Genomic DNA, 17,141 nt, shown 5'->3' with positions numbered 1-17,141 from the left:
CTATTTACTTTTCTGTTGAGTGTAATAAAAAGTATTTACCACAGCATATGCCACATGACAGGGCACTTTTGAATTTTTAGAAAATCTTATGTTGCGAGAAGACAGACTTTGGGAACTAAATCTTCATTAAAGCTGTGATTTAACTAGCAGATTCCATCAGCGTACAAGCAGTCTCAATTAAAGCTGGATGAAAGCTTTTTATTAGCTTGTCTCTTTAGATTTCAAAGAAATAGTATCTTTCCACTGCCACCCTCACATATAATAGCATTAAGTAATTTCAGTTTCAACGTAGCATCAATATTGTTGAGAAGGTGATTCTTTTTGAGTATTTCATTCAGCTCTCATAAATCATAAACACACATTTTAGTGATAGAGAACAATTTGGCAGACGTATTTCTGTGCAAAAGGCTGTGGCCTGATAATAATGCAGTCGGACAGTGGGTTTCAACCATTATTTGAATCGACTACACTGAGGCAATAAATTATTTTCATTTTAGAATGACAGGGTTGCACATCTTCCATGCTGTGCCTCACCTGGTTGTGGTTATCACAAACCCCTTTATTCTATAACAAATTATGGCAAATGGAAAGGGCTTTATAGTGATGACTTGTAGGTAATATCTCCTGATAATAAGGATGTAACACTTGCTGCCACAACAAATGTACTTCCTGCTGGCATTTTTTATATGATGTTGCCTGCCGTTTTTCTCATTGCCCTTAGATGCAGGAGGCTTTCATATATGGTCTGACAGGTGGTTGAAGATAATCCATCCTGTGAAGTACTTTTAATGTGAAGAATACATCATCTATCATATGTGAACTTGGATTGGTTTCATTCTTCTTTTCTTATTCCTGGTATAATTAATCTTCTACAATTAACAATGTGTCAGATCAATCACTGATTTTTAATCAGGATAATTTACCACCTTAAAACAAGATTAAAACTGATTTTTGAGCCCATGAGTCAAAGACTTGACTTCAATAAGTTTAAGCCAATCTAAAGACCACGGAAATATTTTTATGGTATTAAAGTGACTCTGTATTCTGTTTTAACCACACATGGGAGCCCTTTGTAGCTCTGGATATCCTTCCGGAGGAGGAATAGTGCCTGAGGCCTGGCTCCATGACTTTCCGGCAGCCTTTGAGGGAGGCACAGAGAAATGGTGGAGGCGATGGAGGATAGAGACAGCATATCAAGGTTTTGTTTGAACCAGACAAAAGCCAGAGTTTGATCAGCAAATCACAGAAGGGAACAAATCCTACTTGTGTCATGTGGAAATGAAAGAGAGAAAGCAAACAAATCAGGCTAAAACTTAACCCCAAATGCCTGTATCAACTGTAGGTTTTCATTGAGTTAATTTGAGATGGGATAGACTATGAGATATTTGGGCCCAATAAGATGACCACTTGATTCAGATATCATCTACGAAATTCTGTATGGTCACTGTCAGACTGTCGTTCATGTATATATACATATGCATGTAAGTGTGTGTGCGTGTGTATGCACAATCCTTTTTGCACATGTAGCTAATGGAAAAATTTATAACCGTGTTTTGGGAGAAGTTGTGAAATTTATGGAGGTTTGTTTTGAATATTCTGGTGACCGCTGGACAAGCTGAGCTAAATTATATTGGCTAAAAAATCTGAGCATTTTGAGCAGATGGTTACTTTCTTTATATTAAACAGTTTTCCACACCAAAAAGCAGTCAGTCAAACTTCCTAATGGCACTTTGATATGTATGCCATTTCTGATGTGGCATAGACAAAATGGAACTGGAAAAAGATCATATCTTTGTACATGGGCAGGCCTTTGTGGGTTAATACAGAGCTGTCACTGGAGGGAGGGAGTGGAACTCCTTAGGTTGTATACCTCTATTTAGACTCATATTAAGCTTCTGTAAAATATTCAGCTCACACATTATTCTGACTGTCTCATGTGGTGCAAAAATTAGATATTGCTGACCTGGTACTACTTGAACAATTGAGTGCTAGCATCAGCTACCTGTTGGTTTTATTTTATTTTTTCTTATTTTGCCTTACAACTTTATTTTACATTTTTTCTTTTCCATTATCTTTTCCCTGAATGACCTTAACAGTGTGTCTTTTTTTGGTGAGAATAGACAGCTACTTAGACTGAATGTTTTGGACTTTTTCTGACCTAAACTCAGAGGACTAAGATTATACTTTAAAATCAATCTTCTAAGTCTTTATAATTATTTGATTCCAGAACAGGAATACATGTCCTATGAACATGTAATTTATGAGCCAACTCCACAGGAAATCAGGCAATGATATAGCTTGCATCTGGAAGCCGTACCCTAACATGTGGTGGTATCAATTGGGAAAGATTGGGTATAGAGGACATTTAAGTTTGACAGGTATCAACTTATCAAGAGACAGAGTCCATCACTGGGACTATGCCCAGTTCCATCCCTGAGATACCAATGTGGGGCAAATCAATTTCGATCATCTATTTTTAGATTTGGAACGCATTTTCACACACAATGGTGTTTTAAATCAGCATTTTCAAAACTGATCTAGACATTTTGAGCTTAAAAATTCACTATGATAATTTTTATTTTATGTTTATATTTATGTCAACAAAAATCTAAATATATTACATTGAAATATGGGCAGCTAATTATGCCTACATTTTTGTTTGCATTTGTGATTGTTCTGGTACCATACATTGCATCTTAATTGATGTGGACTTATCATGTTCCACCCATATCAAATGAAGGAAAAGAATTTCAAAATGTGCTATCAATAATAATTTGAAATGTTCAGAAAAATGACATATGGGGCAATTGGGTCATTTAGTACATAAACATATATAGAGTTATATAGCACCATATTTATGTCAGAAGGGCAGTATGGTTTCATGTAAACAGCATCATTTGTCACTTTAAGTTAGAGTTAGTTTAGATTTAGTTGTCATTGTTGATTTGTTTTTATTTAATCTGTTATTTTTGATTTTGTAAGCACTATATACTATGTTAAAATTAATCCTAGTTTTATATTTATAGATGGTTAAGTAAAAGGTGACTAAGAAATATTTTAGCTCAACCCGGTGAGTTTGAAAAACTTTGCTTTTCTTTAAGACTTTCCATATATTGTTCACATTTGAGAAAAACTGTTCTAGATGACATTTAAATGGTAAGATACTTCAAATATATTTTGGCATAAGTAGGCATTTGAGGACTATGCTAAAGCTCTAAGCACTATTTGGAACACTGTTTCTATGGGAAAATAATGTTGGAATATTTTCTGTTAGCACTGATGAAAACATAATAGGCAATATTCTGTTTGTTGTTATCCAATCCAAAATACTTAAATATTTTCTAAAAATTAAAAAAGAGGAGGTGGCTGTCCCGGCCATCCTTACTAACTCAAAAAATAAAAAGCAATGCCCCTACGTTGAAAAAGCCCAAATGAAGAGGTTGGGGGGCACAGGTCAGGTCGGAAAGAAAGAAAAAAACAAAAGATTCTTTCTCAACAGCATAAAATGTGTCATGATGTAAAAAGCTAACATGCTCAGTATTGTAGTAAACAATCACATTATTTTGCACATGTAAGGACAACGATTTCTATATAGCATAAATCATTGTTTTTAAAGAGAAATAAATCTAGTTTCATAAATTTATTTTTACATTCTGTATTTTCCACAAAGTTAAATAACCAAGTCTCATGGGTGGAAAAAAATGGTGAGCCCTTTGCTTAATTGGAATAACAATTTCCTTTCCTCCAGTCCTCACTAATGTTCTGTTATTCAGGAACACATTGTGAATTTGACCCACAGTCATATTTTCTCCAAATATTAAATAAGAAATTCACAAATAAGTAAACCAAATCAAAAGATAGTAAGTCTTCTTAATGAAATATGTATCTACATATGTATTTTCTTTCTATCCCAAGTTGATACAGAGCTTCAATGGCAACAGGGGTTTTGTGTCTATGGCTATAGTCTCACTTCTCTGAGAGAATATTTTCTGCCTGACTGCTAGGTCAGGGAGCCAAATACCTCATAGACTCAGCCTTGGCACACACCTCACATTGGCTCCAACTACTATCCAACCAGGATATTTTTATTACCAAATAATATCCAAAGACCTATATTTTCTTGCTAAATGTTTACTTCATTTCATTTATTTTTAATGAGCCTTGTCTGTATGTGTTTGTTCAAATTAGTTAGATAAAAATTATATATAAGTTAGGCTTTCTTGTTTTTCTTTTCTTTTCTTTTTTTTTTTTTGAGATGGAGTTTCATTCTTGTTGCCAAGGCTGGAGTGCAATGGCACGAACTCAACTCACTGCAACCTCCGCCTCTTGGGTTCAGGTGATTCTCTTGCCTCAGCCACCCAAGTAGCTGGGATTACAGGCATGCACCACCACGCCCAGCTAATTTTAATTTTTAGTAGAGATAGGGTTTCTCCATATTGGTCAGGCTGGTCTCGAACTCCCAACCTCAGGTGATCTGTCTGCCTCGGCCTCCCAAGGTGCTGGGATTACAGGCATGAGTCACTGTGCCCAGCATAAATTAGGCTTTCTTAATGGGTATATAGGTGGTTATAAAGTTTATGATTGTTAGCATCCTTGACCACCTAGATTCGACCTAGATCTAGATCTAAATATTCTATTTAGAATATCCTCTAGTTGATTTCTGTGTTCCTCATGGTTACCAGCATAGCTTCCTTCATGGTTTTACTGCTCCCTAAGCTATACATGTGTACAACTATGAGTATATCACTGTGAGGTAGTCTTAGTAATGTCTTACAGCTGGTTTGTGACAATTAAATAAAGCAATATTTATTTGAAAAGCCCTGCAAGGTGTCTTAGTGTGGGATCACCTGGTAGCCCACTCTGCCACAGGAAGGAATGGAAGGAGGGAGGGGGTAGGGCAGGCAGGAAGAAAGGGAGGGAAGGAGGGAGGGAGGGAAAATATTTATGACTTAGAGGCAGTTTTGAGACTTGGACAATTCTTGTATGTATGTTTTTTTTCATGTAAGTAATTGTTTGGGAAATACAAATACAGGCATAGATGCTAATATCTGTTAACGAATTGCCTTCATGAATGTGGCACTTTTGTTAAATCACATGGGCTTCTTTAATCAAGATGCATTTTATTTCTGAGTTATGGCCAACATAATTTGTAGAGGTAATGATATATGTTATTCAGATTCCAATACAATGATTTTTCATGAAGGTATAAAGGTCTAATTATAGCTGCTGAAGGGTAGACTGGGAACACAAGCATTCATTGATAAGTACTTCTTGAGAAGTCCATTAAAACAAAAAGAAAAAGAGTGAGAAAGAGAGAGAGAGAAAGAAAAGAAAATAAAAAGGAAAAAAGAGGAAGAAACAAAGAGAAAAGCGGGATTTTTAAATCTTTCATTATAATACAGATAGCCAAGTTATTTTGGCTCTGGGCTTCTAAGTCATGTTTTATTTTCATTGCTACTTATTGGTTCATTCAAAGTAAACAGAGTATCAAGTATACTTTAAATGGTTGTGTGTATTTTGAAATCTACATACAACGTAAACGGAGTAGTTTTAGCACCAACCATCTCAAAAAGATTTTTGTCCAGTGGAAAAACCTACAAGTGAATACTCCATGGCTTACCTGCTTCCTGGATTTTATGACTTCATCCATTTGGCAATAGCTAGAAAAGAGTGCCTTCTTATCTCAGGCATTTTCTATTTCTCAAAGTTTGAAATTTTCAAAAAAATTTGGTCTACAAATTATAAAATAATAAGGAAGTATGTAAAAAATCAGTGGTGGCTCATGCTTGTAATCTCAGCAGTTTGGGAGGCCAAGGCGGGTGGATCATCTAAGGTCAGGGGTTCGAGACCAGCCTGATCAACATGGTAAAACTCCGGCTCTGCTAAAAATACAAAAATTAGCCAGGTATGGTGGCGCACGCCTGTAATCCCAACTACTTGGGAGGCTGAGGCAGGAGAATCACCTGAATCCGGGAGGTAGAGGTTGCAGTGAGCCGAGATCGTGCCCTTCCACTCCAGACTAGGCCACAAGAGTGAAACTCTTTCTCAAAAAAATCACCTGTCCAAACTGACACCCTAGTGAGTTGCGCGTCTAATAGATGACATAGTTTTTATTTAAAATAAAAAATTATTTTCAAAATTTCCTAACTAGGAATTACAGAAAATGAGTCAGAAGGGTTTAAATAGACCCAGATGGAACATGACAAAAAGGTTTATATGAGATTGTGTCCAGTACAGTATTTTCAACAATAAAATTAAGACAAAAATATAAATTAAGATTAAAACATTTCTTCCAATCACTAAAGCAAATGAACCAGAAAACCTATAGCTCAAATTATCACATAATGGTGAAGCTCAGACTGTCATGTCAAAGTGCTGGTAAATTTCTCAATTTACATGCAAATTTCACACATATGTGAATTTCTCAAAACTTTAACATAACTGTAAAATTCTCATTTTTATTAAACTTTTCAGCGTCTGGGAAATAGAAAATGCTGAACGATGAGTCAAGAGAAAGACTCTTCACCATTTTGACCTCTGTAATCTACAAGTTACTTTTTTCCTCAACTTGTTTATTCATCTGTAAAATTGGTATCATAAAAGCTTCCCTCCAGGGTTAGTATGAATGTTAAATTAATTAATGAGTATAAAAGTGAAGTCCAACTTGTAGAATGTATAAATATATAGGAAATACTATTATTAAATTTCCACTTTAACCTCTTTTCACAACTATTCCTTTATAGGGATTAGACATGGAAGCTTCAATGCATTATTTTGTAAAAGATGAATGTGCATATCACATGATCATATATAACACTCCATATAGATTAAATTTCTTAATGCTAGAGTTCCATGTTTTTTTAAAAAAAATTTCCACTTAATGTGGAGAAAAAAGGGTCTATCCGTATATTTTTATTCATATCTTATTTCAAGCAATCCAATTTCTTGGATGAAATATTGGATCCTAAACATGCATTTAATATAATTTTTAATGTATTTAACCTTTATTAAAAATACTTTCTTGGTGAGTCTATATTTTTTTTCTTGGCTTCTTTCATCATGTTTTGTATTTGATCCCTCATTCTTCATTACATTTATTTCCAGTGGAATAATTTATATATCTGAAATACAGTTATTAGAGAACTTAGCATGTCCTAGTAATCATTTGTTTTGATGATCTTTCTTAGATAGTTATGCTTAATACATACCTTTCCCAGACTGATGATTTTTATATGAATGTTAACATTTTTTAGAATGATAAACTTAGAGACAAATGAATGTTGTTTTATTTCTTAAGATCAGCCGTATACAAAAACACACTGTACCTAAGGTCACCTATTTAGAAATTATGTCTTGATCTGTCTGTAGAATAACACAGAAAAAATATCAAAGTATTATGAGGTGAAAAGGGATAAGAAACTGAAAGTTTTCCGTTTGATCCATTGAAACCTTTTTACCCTAATGCTTATTAATATGAAGGAATAGCAGAGTATATCTAAGTACAGACAGAGGGAGAAATGTTTGCAAAATATAAATTACTTAGATGCATAAAATGCTTTGGGCTTTCTACTAAACAACACTAATGTCAACATTATTTATCATACTTTATAATACAACATTCTAACATTAAGAAATCTTTGTAGGTTTATTGACAAAGTACAGATAAGGATTTTGTTTTATTTTAATTGGTAGTATTCTATGCGGAGTATGCATAAAATCTTACCTTGTTTCATTGCTTTTATTAATTCGTGGGTATGCATATATAACCTTTGCTTAAGGTTAATATGTAGGCACATGTGACAAATGGAGGAATGTATGAGTGAAGAACAAAAATTTGGAGATAAGGGAATGCTGTTGACATTCTGTATTTGTAAGTTATTAGATAAGGAGCATATTTTTCTCACATACACCCCTTGCTTAATGCACATTATTCTTACACAACCAGCTGCCTAAAATGTTTACAGCCAAATAGTTGACATAGGGAAGTTCATTTATCTTTGAAACCTTTCCTTCTCTCTCTCTGCTTTTTCCAATGCATCTCCACCCAACACTTCTTGATGGTTATGCCTTCTATTTTCTTTTTTATCTGGCAAAAGTTGTATAAAAAAAAAGGAAAAGAAAACAAGAGGGAGAGTTTCTGTGAATATTTCATCCAGTGGCATGCTGTAAAGTGGAGAAGGTTAGATCTCAAGAGAGGTAATCTTTGCCTTGAGATACTCAAATAAAAAGTAGGTCATTATTCCTTTTAAATGGCTGCTTAGACCCTGGCTTTTTAGTCTGATCTAAAGCTAGATGATTGAAAGAATAGGTGCAAGGTTATGGGGTTGCTTGCGGAGAAAATCCCATAGCCAGCATTTTGTAATAATGCATAAACAATAATCTTCATTGCTAAATAATAACCAGTGGCTTCATGGAAAACTTGGTGTGGTATTTTGTGAACAGATTCCCATAAGTTTCATAAATATCCATTAAAGTACAAGCAAAAGGTAAGGATATGATAGAATCAGATACTTAGAAGGTCAATATGATGTTTTTCCTATTTATCATTGCAGGTTATTACATAATCAATTTAGCATTAGCAAACCGTATTGATAGTCAGGACCACATAAATAATTGACTGTCGGGGCCCTGGTGTTCTTATGTGTATATTCATGAAAAAGAGTCATGGTTGGGTTGACAATTGTATGGTTCATGTAATAAATAGCTGAGTAAAAAGCATTATGCTTACTTCCATTCACCAACATATTTTGTCAATGATATATACTTGCAGACGTGTGATTATTCAATAGGACATTTTTTTGTTAGTATGTGAGATCCAATGAGAACATTTAATTTCAATTCAGTATATATATATATATATATACATATATATATACAATACATACATACATATATATATATATATGTATGTATGTATGTATTGTGCACTTACCTGTGACAGCCACTGTGCTAAGTGCTCAGGGTACAGCATAAGCAACGTAGACAACAATGCTGATAACTGGGAGCTTACAGAGCAGTGGAGTAATGTTTTCAGGAAAAAGCAATTGAAACTGTAAATGCCATGAATTATGTATGACCATCTAGACTATACGAAGTTTTCAACGAAAGTTAACATCTAAAATAAGATAGATATAAATGATGACTTGGAATTAGCCAGATTAAGGGGACAGAGACTAGCTAGAATTAGAGATGGGTGGAGAATGAAAAACTGCAAAGAATAAAGTGCCCAGTAGAGGCATTCTATTGTTCACATATGGGGTGGGTGGGGGCGAAGGAAAGATAATGGCATTGTCACAGTGTGGTACAGTGTCACCAGCTAAAGAGTGCATGACAGGCTAAAGAGATGAAACAAAGAAATCTGCTACAAAATTCAGCAGATTTCTTACTAAATGGTCAATTTCTTGAGTTCTGATTTATACTTTTTTACTTTTTCAAGGACAAGCACAGGGTCCTGCTTCCATTATTATTTAGGGATTGTTTGCATTTTGATTATTAGGCTAGAGTAATTTAAGTTTGGCATGCCTTCTTTACAACATAATGGCAAATAATTAATGTTCATGGGACTACTAATGATTATGCAAAGGGTGATAGTCACTGTGCTAAACCCTGGAGATAAGATGATATTAGACATGGTCTATGCTCTTTAGTAACTTATAAACTACACAATATAGAGAGGCGTAATCTGCCCTATTCTTTAATACTTGCAAACATTTCCAAACAAATCATTGTAGGTATACTTAAAATTAGAAGAGCTATACCCTTGTTCTATCTCCTGAGTCTCAGTTTTACTTCTTTAAGTCCTTTCCATCCATTTATGTTCATTCTCTAGAAAATCACATAAATTCAGAAGGAGAAACATGATGAGTTTGCAAATAATTTGAATGCTGATATTCTTTATCATAATTTCAGAACTGAGTTTAGAAACAGCATTCTTATCAATACAATGTCTTCTTGCATGATTCTGGGAATAATATTTATCTCCTCTGAGGTAATTTTTCCTGTTGGTTTCTTCCATTTTTTCTTATTTATGCTACAGTTTTTAAAAAAATATTAATAATGCTTACTTACGCATTATTACGTAGAGTGGAAAACAGAGTTGCAGGGACTTTTGGTGTCTGTGAACACGGGCATAAATTGGAAGGCTTTGACAGGGAAATAAGCATTACACAATAATCTCTGGAAATCCTATGCTGAGAGAGGCTCTATTCTGGGGTACCCTAAACACACTGGTTTTTGTAGTGCTTTTCAGGTGATTCAATTATTAGAAATTTTTAAATTTCCTTCCAGTTAAATGCTTAAGTTCTCCCCAGCTCCCTGAAGAAAATATCCCTGGCTGGTTGGCCGTCAGCAGCTCTGCATGTATACCATATACGAAAGTGGAATTGAAGGGTAAAATAGTCATCCTTCAACACATTACCTGATTTCCAACCTCATTTTTCACTCCTGTCCTCCAACCTACTTCCAGCTTCTAACTTCCCGAGCGCTGTCATTCCGTCAGGTCAGCAAACTCTCTCTGCTCTAATCCCCTCTCCTTAGGCTTTCATCTCACCTTTCTTCACTTGGTTTCATCTCTCCATATTCTTGAATATGCTTTTCATCTTTTAGAATGTTGTGGAATTTTCTTGTCTGTGGAAGGTATTTCATCCATATTTTCCCCTATTATCAGCCTATAGTTTTTGATTTTGCTTTTCTTGATTCTCATTTAAAGATTACATCTTCTCAGAAACAGAAGTACAGTAGATTTAGCCCTGGTGAAAATCCGGGGACATTGATTCAGGTCTCTCCCAGCAAAGCAGATGGAGTTGAAAACTGCTGCACGCTATTTGTGCTGATGTGCTGCTTAAGGCTTCTTCCGGACTGAAGAACCTCAATGTTTTCTATCAACTTTTACCTTCCTCTTCCCACTTCTCAGGTCACATATTGAACTGGAAGCTGGCACAGAGTTTTCAGAAAATAAAAACAAGAATGTCCAATGTATAACTGGGAAATAGCAATACAATACTCTTTTGAAACATAATGTAAACCATATTCTGCTGTTCCTGAGGAAGCTTCTTACCTGTATACTTGATGAGAATAAATTAGGTGAACATTTTGACCACTTTAGGCAAAGTCCATATAATTCCTGATGAGAGTCATTCCACCCTCATGGAGGGAGGACATTTTGAATTTTAAAAGTCATCATTTCAGAGTGGACTAAATTTGTAATTTATGATATTAACAAAATCTTTAAAGCCAACGATGCAGAGATAGGAAGGTGGTAAGAGGGAAAACATCTTTAGTTTTTGACAGGTATTTTACCAGTGTTCTTTGCTGTTGCTATAAATCAAGCTTACATTATTATTCTTTCATAGTTTTTGGTTTTGTTCTGTTTGAGAAAGTAGTGTGCTCATGAAAGAACAATCCACAATCAGGGTTCTGGTAGCTTCAACTAATTCCCATGGCAGGCATAACTAATTGTGAAGATGACTTTGTGAGAATAGGTGATGATCGATATTTGTGGACAAGAATTCTTAGTGAAGTCACTCAACTCTAGGCAAAGCTACAGTTTAACATTCCTATTGGAAGTGCATCTCATTTAGAAGTACCTCAGACAGCTGGTAAAACTAAATATAACTATGTCTTCTAGTATGTAACAGCCCTGTCATTCATCTGGTGTCCTCCCTTCAATTTAATTGTTTCATACATGTGTATTCCTGGCACCTGAAAGACTCATTTTTTTCAAAAACTGATAAATGTAGTTGTCAACAATGATTATGCACTGAGAGCAGTAAAGGGTGAAGACAACACAGTGTCACAGGAAAAGCCCTGAGACACAAGAATAGCACATGATAAGCAAAGGGAGGTCTACAAATTATGGCATTCCTAAGTCTGACCGTGGAATGCCATTCCTGTTCATTCCAACCAGAGATATAATTTTTACATAGACAAAAATCAACCATTCCGGGCTGGGCACGGTGGCACATGCCTGAAATCCCAGCACTTCGGGAGCCCAAGGCTGGCGGATCATTTGAGGTCAGGAGTTCGAGACCAGCCTGGCCAAAATTGTGAAACACCCTCTCTACTAAAAATACAAAAATTAGCAAGGCATGGTGGCACATGCCTGTAATCCCAGCTACTAGGGAGGCTGAAGCAGGAGAATCACTTGAACCTGGCAGGTGGAGGTTGCAGTGAGCCAAGATTCCACCACTGCACTCCAGTTTGGGTGACAGAGCAAGACTCCATCAAAGAAAAACAAACAAAACAAACAAACCCCCCCCCAAAAAAAAAGGAAAGAAAAATCAACCATCCCCTCACACATACACACAGAAAATAAATAATAAAAAGTGAATCAGCGATGTCAACCAACTTCTGTACAAGAAACAACAGCTAGCGTAGATTATCTACCAATATTAGCACTATTGAGTTGAACAATTTAAGGATGAAGGCAGAATGTATAGAAGGAATGAAAGCAAAAGTACAGTACTCTAGTAGTTGAAGGAAAAAACAAAAACAAAAGGTGAGTAAGTAACGGCTATTAAGTAAAGGAATTTTAAAAATAATTTGACTGATTTTAAATGTTATTTTTTCACTATGTTCAGATATATATATTTGGCAGATGTACTGGGAGCTATCCCTGATTGGCCTGAATTCCAAGGACAGTGTATTTAGATACCAAGAGATTTCTATCCCAAAAGTAGCTTTACTATAATGCATTCAGCCTTCAAGGTCCATGGAATAAAGTCTTATCAGAGCTAAGGTATTTATGAAGATGAAATATATAGGGAGTGTTTCCTATTACACACGGCTACAAGAGATGGATTTCTTTCTCAGGTCAAAATGAATTTAACTCATTCATTTTCAGTGTTGCATCTCAGAAAATCATGAGTATAATTTTTAAAAGTGTAAACATTTTGTAGGCCGTTAACATGTTTGGCTTTTTTTTCTGCAGAAAAATATAATGGAAATGTCCTTCCCAAGGTGAAAAATACTAACAACTGAAAAAATAAAGTCGTAGTCCTACCCACTTAACCTTTACGTTCCTGTCATTACAGTCATGAATGTAGGAACATTCAGATATTATCCAATGCTTAGGTAATAGTGATTACCAGCCTGCATATTCCAGTCACCTTCTAAATATCTGGCCTGAGGTCCTCACATAAATTTTCCAGCGAGGTTTTAGAGGTTTTCTTCACATCTTTAATTGGGATAAAGCTTTCAGTCTCTTTCTCTTCTCCTGTTAGATCAACTTTTCCCTTATTTGCTGATCCACAGAAGTGTATTGCTCATGACTGAAACTCATTAACCTAGAAACCAGAGCACATATATTCATCAATGGCAGTTTCTTGCAACCGTTACTCTTCTTTACTATGACACCATGGAACATGTAGCCATATCCTTACTTTTATTTCCCACAAGCTTTCAGTTTTTCCCTTGGCCTGGATTGGTTCTACATTCTTTAATCTAAATAAGTGTACCAATGAATTGGGAAAGTAGAATACATTGAGAAAATGTTCTCCTGTCCCCTAGGTTTTCAAATTTGATCTCAAATTGAAAGTCACTCACTGTACCTATATGTGTTCACTTGGTCGCAGACCTGTCACTTGACTGCTATCATGCTTGATCATTCACGCTGCAGGATTCTCCCTTAGACACTCTCATTTACTGGCAATACTTTCTCTGCCAAAAGTGCACCACCACCATGCCAGCACCTCTTCAAGGTCTGCTCATTCCACAGCATTTTTTGTTTGTTTGTTTGTTTGTTTGTTTGTTTTTACAAAAAGAAGAATCCATCAGTTGCTTACAAGGTGAAAACGAAGAGCTTATGTCACTTTTTCTGTCTTTACATTCTTTGTATCATGTACGTACTCTTATCCCCATTTAAACACTTCTTAATTTCAGCAACAGACTCTGTATCAGTCACGCCCCAGTGCCCATAGCAATTCCTACATCAGCAGCCCATCTCTAGTAAGAAGAAAAAAGCCTGCCATCATTCTTTATGAATCTGCTTTGTAATTTTCTGTTATCTACTCTCTTTCATACTGTATGAGAAATTTCACTTACACCAAAATGAACCAGGCTGCTATTATTGTCAATTTAAAAGCAATATTCTGATATAGTTCATAAAATTATATTTCATAAGCACATCACAATTTAAATATTTAATATGAAACCTTAATATCAATTCATAAGCACATAACAATTTGAATATTTAATATGAATACTTCACATCAACCTGAATTGATAATGAGGTATCTACCATAGCATAACACATTGACCTTGTAAAATACATCAACTGCCTCCTCTGAGCCAATCAATCCATCCAAATACATTTACAGGTAAATTTTGTTTTCTGATGAATCATTTTTCAGCTGATTTCCTATTCACCGAGTTAGTGTGACCTCAAAGATAGTTTGCTTTATCTTATAAACATTAAGATACTTTATGCAGCATGAGGCTGCAAACAGAATGTAGGGGCAATAATCTCTTCTGTGAGGGCAATTTGAGGAAGATTATCCACATCTGCCCATTCATAGTGACTTTTAGTTATGGCATTCCAGACAAATGTTAAATATGTTCAGACATTGTCAACTGACAACATTTTAACATGAGTTTGTTTAAAAGATTATTCTGAGATAAAGTCGATGAAGTACAAAGAAAGTCTATTTTCTAATGTATGGCAGGTTGGTAAGAAAGGACAAAAGGGATAATAAAATTACAATGTGGCAAGGTGATTACAATGTCACTGTAGCACATATTTTGTTTGGTAAATACTTCCTAATATGTCCTATCATGGGCTCTTTAGATCTTTAACATTTCTTAGATCCAGAAAAATTACCTTGATATCATTGTATTTTTCTTTTTTTCTTTTTAGAGACAGGATCTTCCTCTATCACCCAGGCTGAAGTGCAGTGGTACGATCAAGGCTCACTACAGTCTCGACTTCTGGGCTCAAGCAATCCTCCCGCCTCAGCCTTGCAAGTAGCTGGGACTACAGGCACATGCTACCATGCCTGGCTATTATTTTTATTTTTTTGTAGAGACAGAATCTATCTCTGTTGTCCAGGCTGGTCTCAAACCCCTGGCCTCAAGGGATCCTCCCACCTGGGCCACCAAAAGTGCCGAGATTTCAAGTGTGAGCAACCACACCCAGCCCATTATACATTATTAAAGTTGATCAAGACTCAGATAGGGTTCCTGTTATTACAAATGCAAAATATAAATGTTTAAGTATAAAATTTGTAAGTGAAAAACAATTTGGTTGCTTGAAATTGCAAGTGGTCAGTTTTCTTCCTTTCATGACAATTACATGTTCATATACATAAGATAAAATATATCAACTTGGATTTGGTAGGAAAATACATTCTTCATGGGTGCTGGTATTTTGTTGTTGTTGTTTTCTTTTAACCAGCCCCAAGTAACTACTGGCTTGGAGAATGTTGAGATTAAAAATAATTCAATCTTTTTGTTTCATCGTATCATCATCGTACTTTTTAAATTTAATTCTTTTTTTTTTTGAGATGGGTCTCATTCTGTCACCCAAGCTAAAGTGCAGCAGCACGGTCATGGCTGACTGCAGTCTTGATCTCCTAGGCTCAAGAGATCCTCCGACCTCAGCCTTCACAGTAGCTGAGGCTACAGGGATGAGCCACTACACCTGACTATTTTTTGTTGTTGTTTTCTGTAGAGACAGGGTCTTGCTACATTGGCTCATCACATTTAATATTTAGCATCTTCCTAGAATTGCTCAAATACAATCTCTGGAAGGCAAAATTGAATATTTCCTTTTTAAAAGGTAATTTTGAATCATTGCCTAATAGTGTCTTCAACTCTACCAAACTAGTGAAATTTCATCTTTTACTTTAAATCTTTTTTCTCCCAACTAATTAAAATACATCAAGAACATTTATTGTTATTTCTCCTTTCAGCTCCTTCTTGCTTTGCTTGTAGTGCTATTATAAGTACAAAGTGTATGGGAGCAAATAATTGCATGCTGTTGACATGAAAATACATTTTTCTAAAAAAATCTTAAGGAAAATATTTCTCCTTGTTGGCTTGTTCCATTTGAAAATGGCTGGGATGGTCATTTAACACTTTGTGGCACTGTTGGACTAAGTGAGTATCATAAATCTAGTAATATGTCACTGTCTATTTGGCCCACAGATAGGAGGCAGACCATAACACTATTTTGGAAATATATCATCTATTGTCCAACTAACTTAACCATAAGGAAGATGAATAGCTGTGTACTTTAGCCACAATGCCTTTGGTCAGACTGCTACTGAACAGCCAACATACATTTGCCACCTTTGTCACTCAAACTTCTAAAGCACTTTTGACTCATCAGCTGGTTGACTCTTACCTCAAGATAAAAAAACAGAATGTGTGCCTGTAACCCCTGCACTTTGAGAGGCTGAGGTGGGAGGATGACAGGAGCCCAGGAGTTTGAGGTTACAGTGAGCTGTGATTGTGCAACTGCACTCCAGTTTGGGTGACAGAGCAAGACCTAACTATTATGTTCTTGATATTCTGTTTTTTATTCAGCAACAAAAGCTAAACCTATCTATTAATGGAAACTACTTCAGAGTCAGTTTACTGCTCATGATCATAAGCATTTTGCTTAATTAACTCATTCTCTGGCAGCTAATGAGATTTGACACTTATTGGGTGCTTGGTATAACTATGAGTTGTTTGAACATTTAAAAACTTAGTTTATTATTAAAATATTTTCCAACAAATGTGATCTTAATTCTGGGACTCTGACACAACAAACCCAGGAGGGCTGCAAACAATCTATAAGCAGAGCAGGCTTCATGGATTTGGGACTAATGTAGCCCTGTGTTCACAGGGACCCCATATTGGGGTTTAATGTTCTGTTGTCGTAATCTTCAAATTTTTTATGATTTTATTCACAAGCTTTGTTTTGCAAGTGAAGTATAGTGGGGTAATGGAATATGTACCTAGGCTCACATTCAATATCATCTACCACTAGGTTCTTGCCTGCCTGCTCTCCAACCCGTGGGCTTTGGGGGTGGCTGACTCAATGGGAATTTCTCACCCACCTCTATATCAAACATATTCTCATGCAGAAGTTACAATTCCTTAGGGATCACCTGTCCACATGAGATGGGCAGGGTGTATTACTTTTGTAATGCAATTTTAGG

The 17,141-nt window shown here is 35.6% G+C and overlaps 1 protein-coding gene across 2 annotated transcripts in view; it reads left to right on the top strand.

Annotated features, from left to right (window-relative positions):
• LRP1B (LDL receptor related protein 1B) overlaps positions 1 to 17,141 on the top strand; it is a 1,892,531-nt gene that overhangs the window by 229,720 nt on the left and 1,645,670 nt on the right. The gene's annotated exons all lie outside the window — the stretch shown is intronic.

The sequence above is a fragment of the Gorilla gorilla genome, chromosome 11, assembly GCF_029281585.2.
Source record: "Gorilla gorilla gorilla isolate KB3781 chromosome 11, NHGRI_mGorGor1-v2.1_pri, whole genome shotgun sequence".
NCBI lineage: Eukaryota > Metazoa > Chordata > Mammalia > Primates > Hominidae > Gorilla > Gorilla gorilla.
This window is presented reverse-complemented; position numbering and strand designations above follow the sequence as displayed.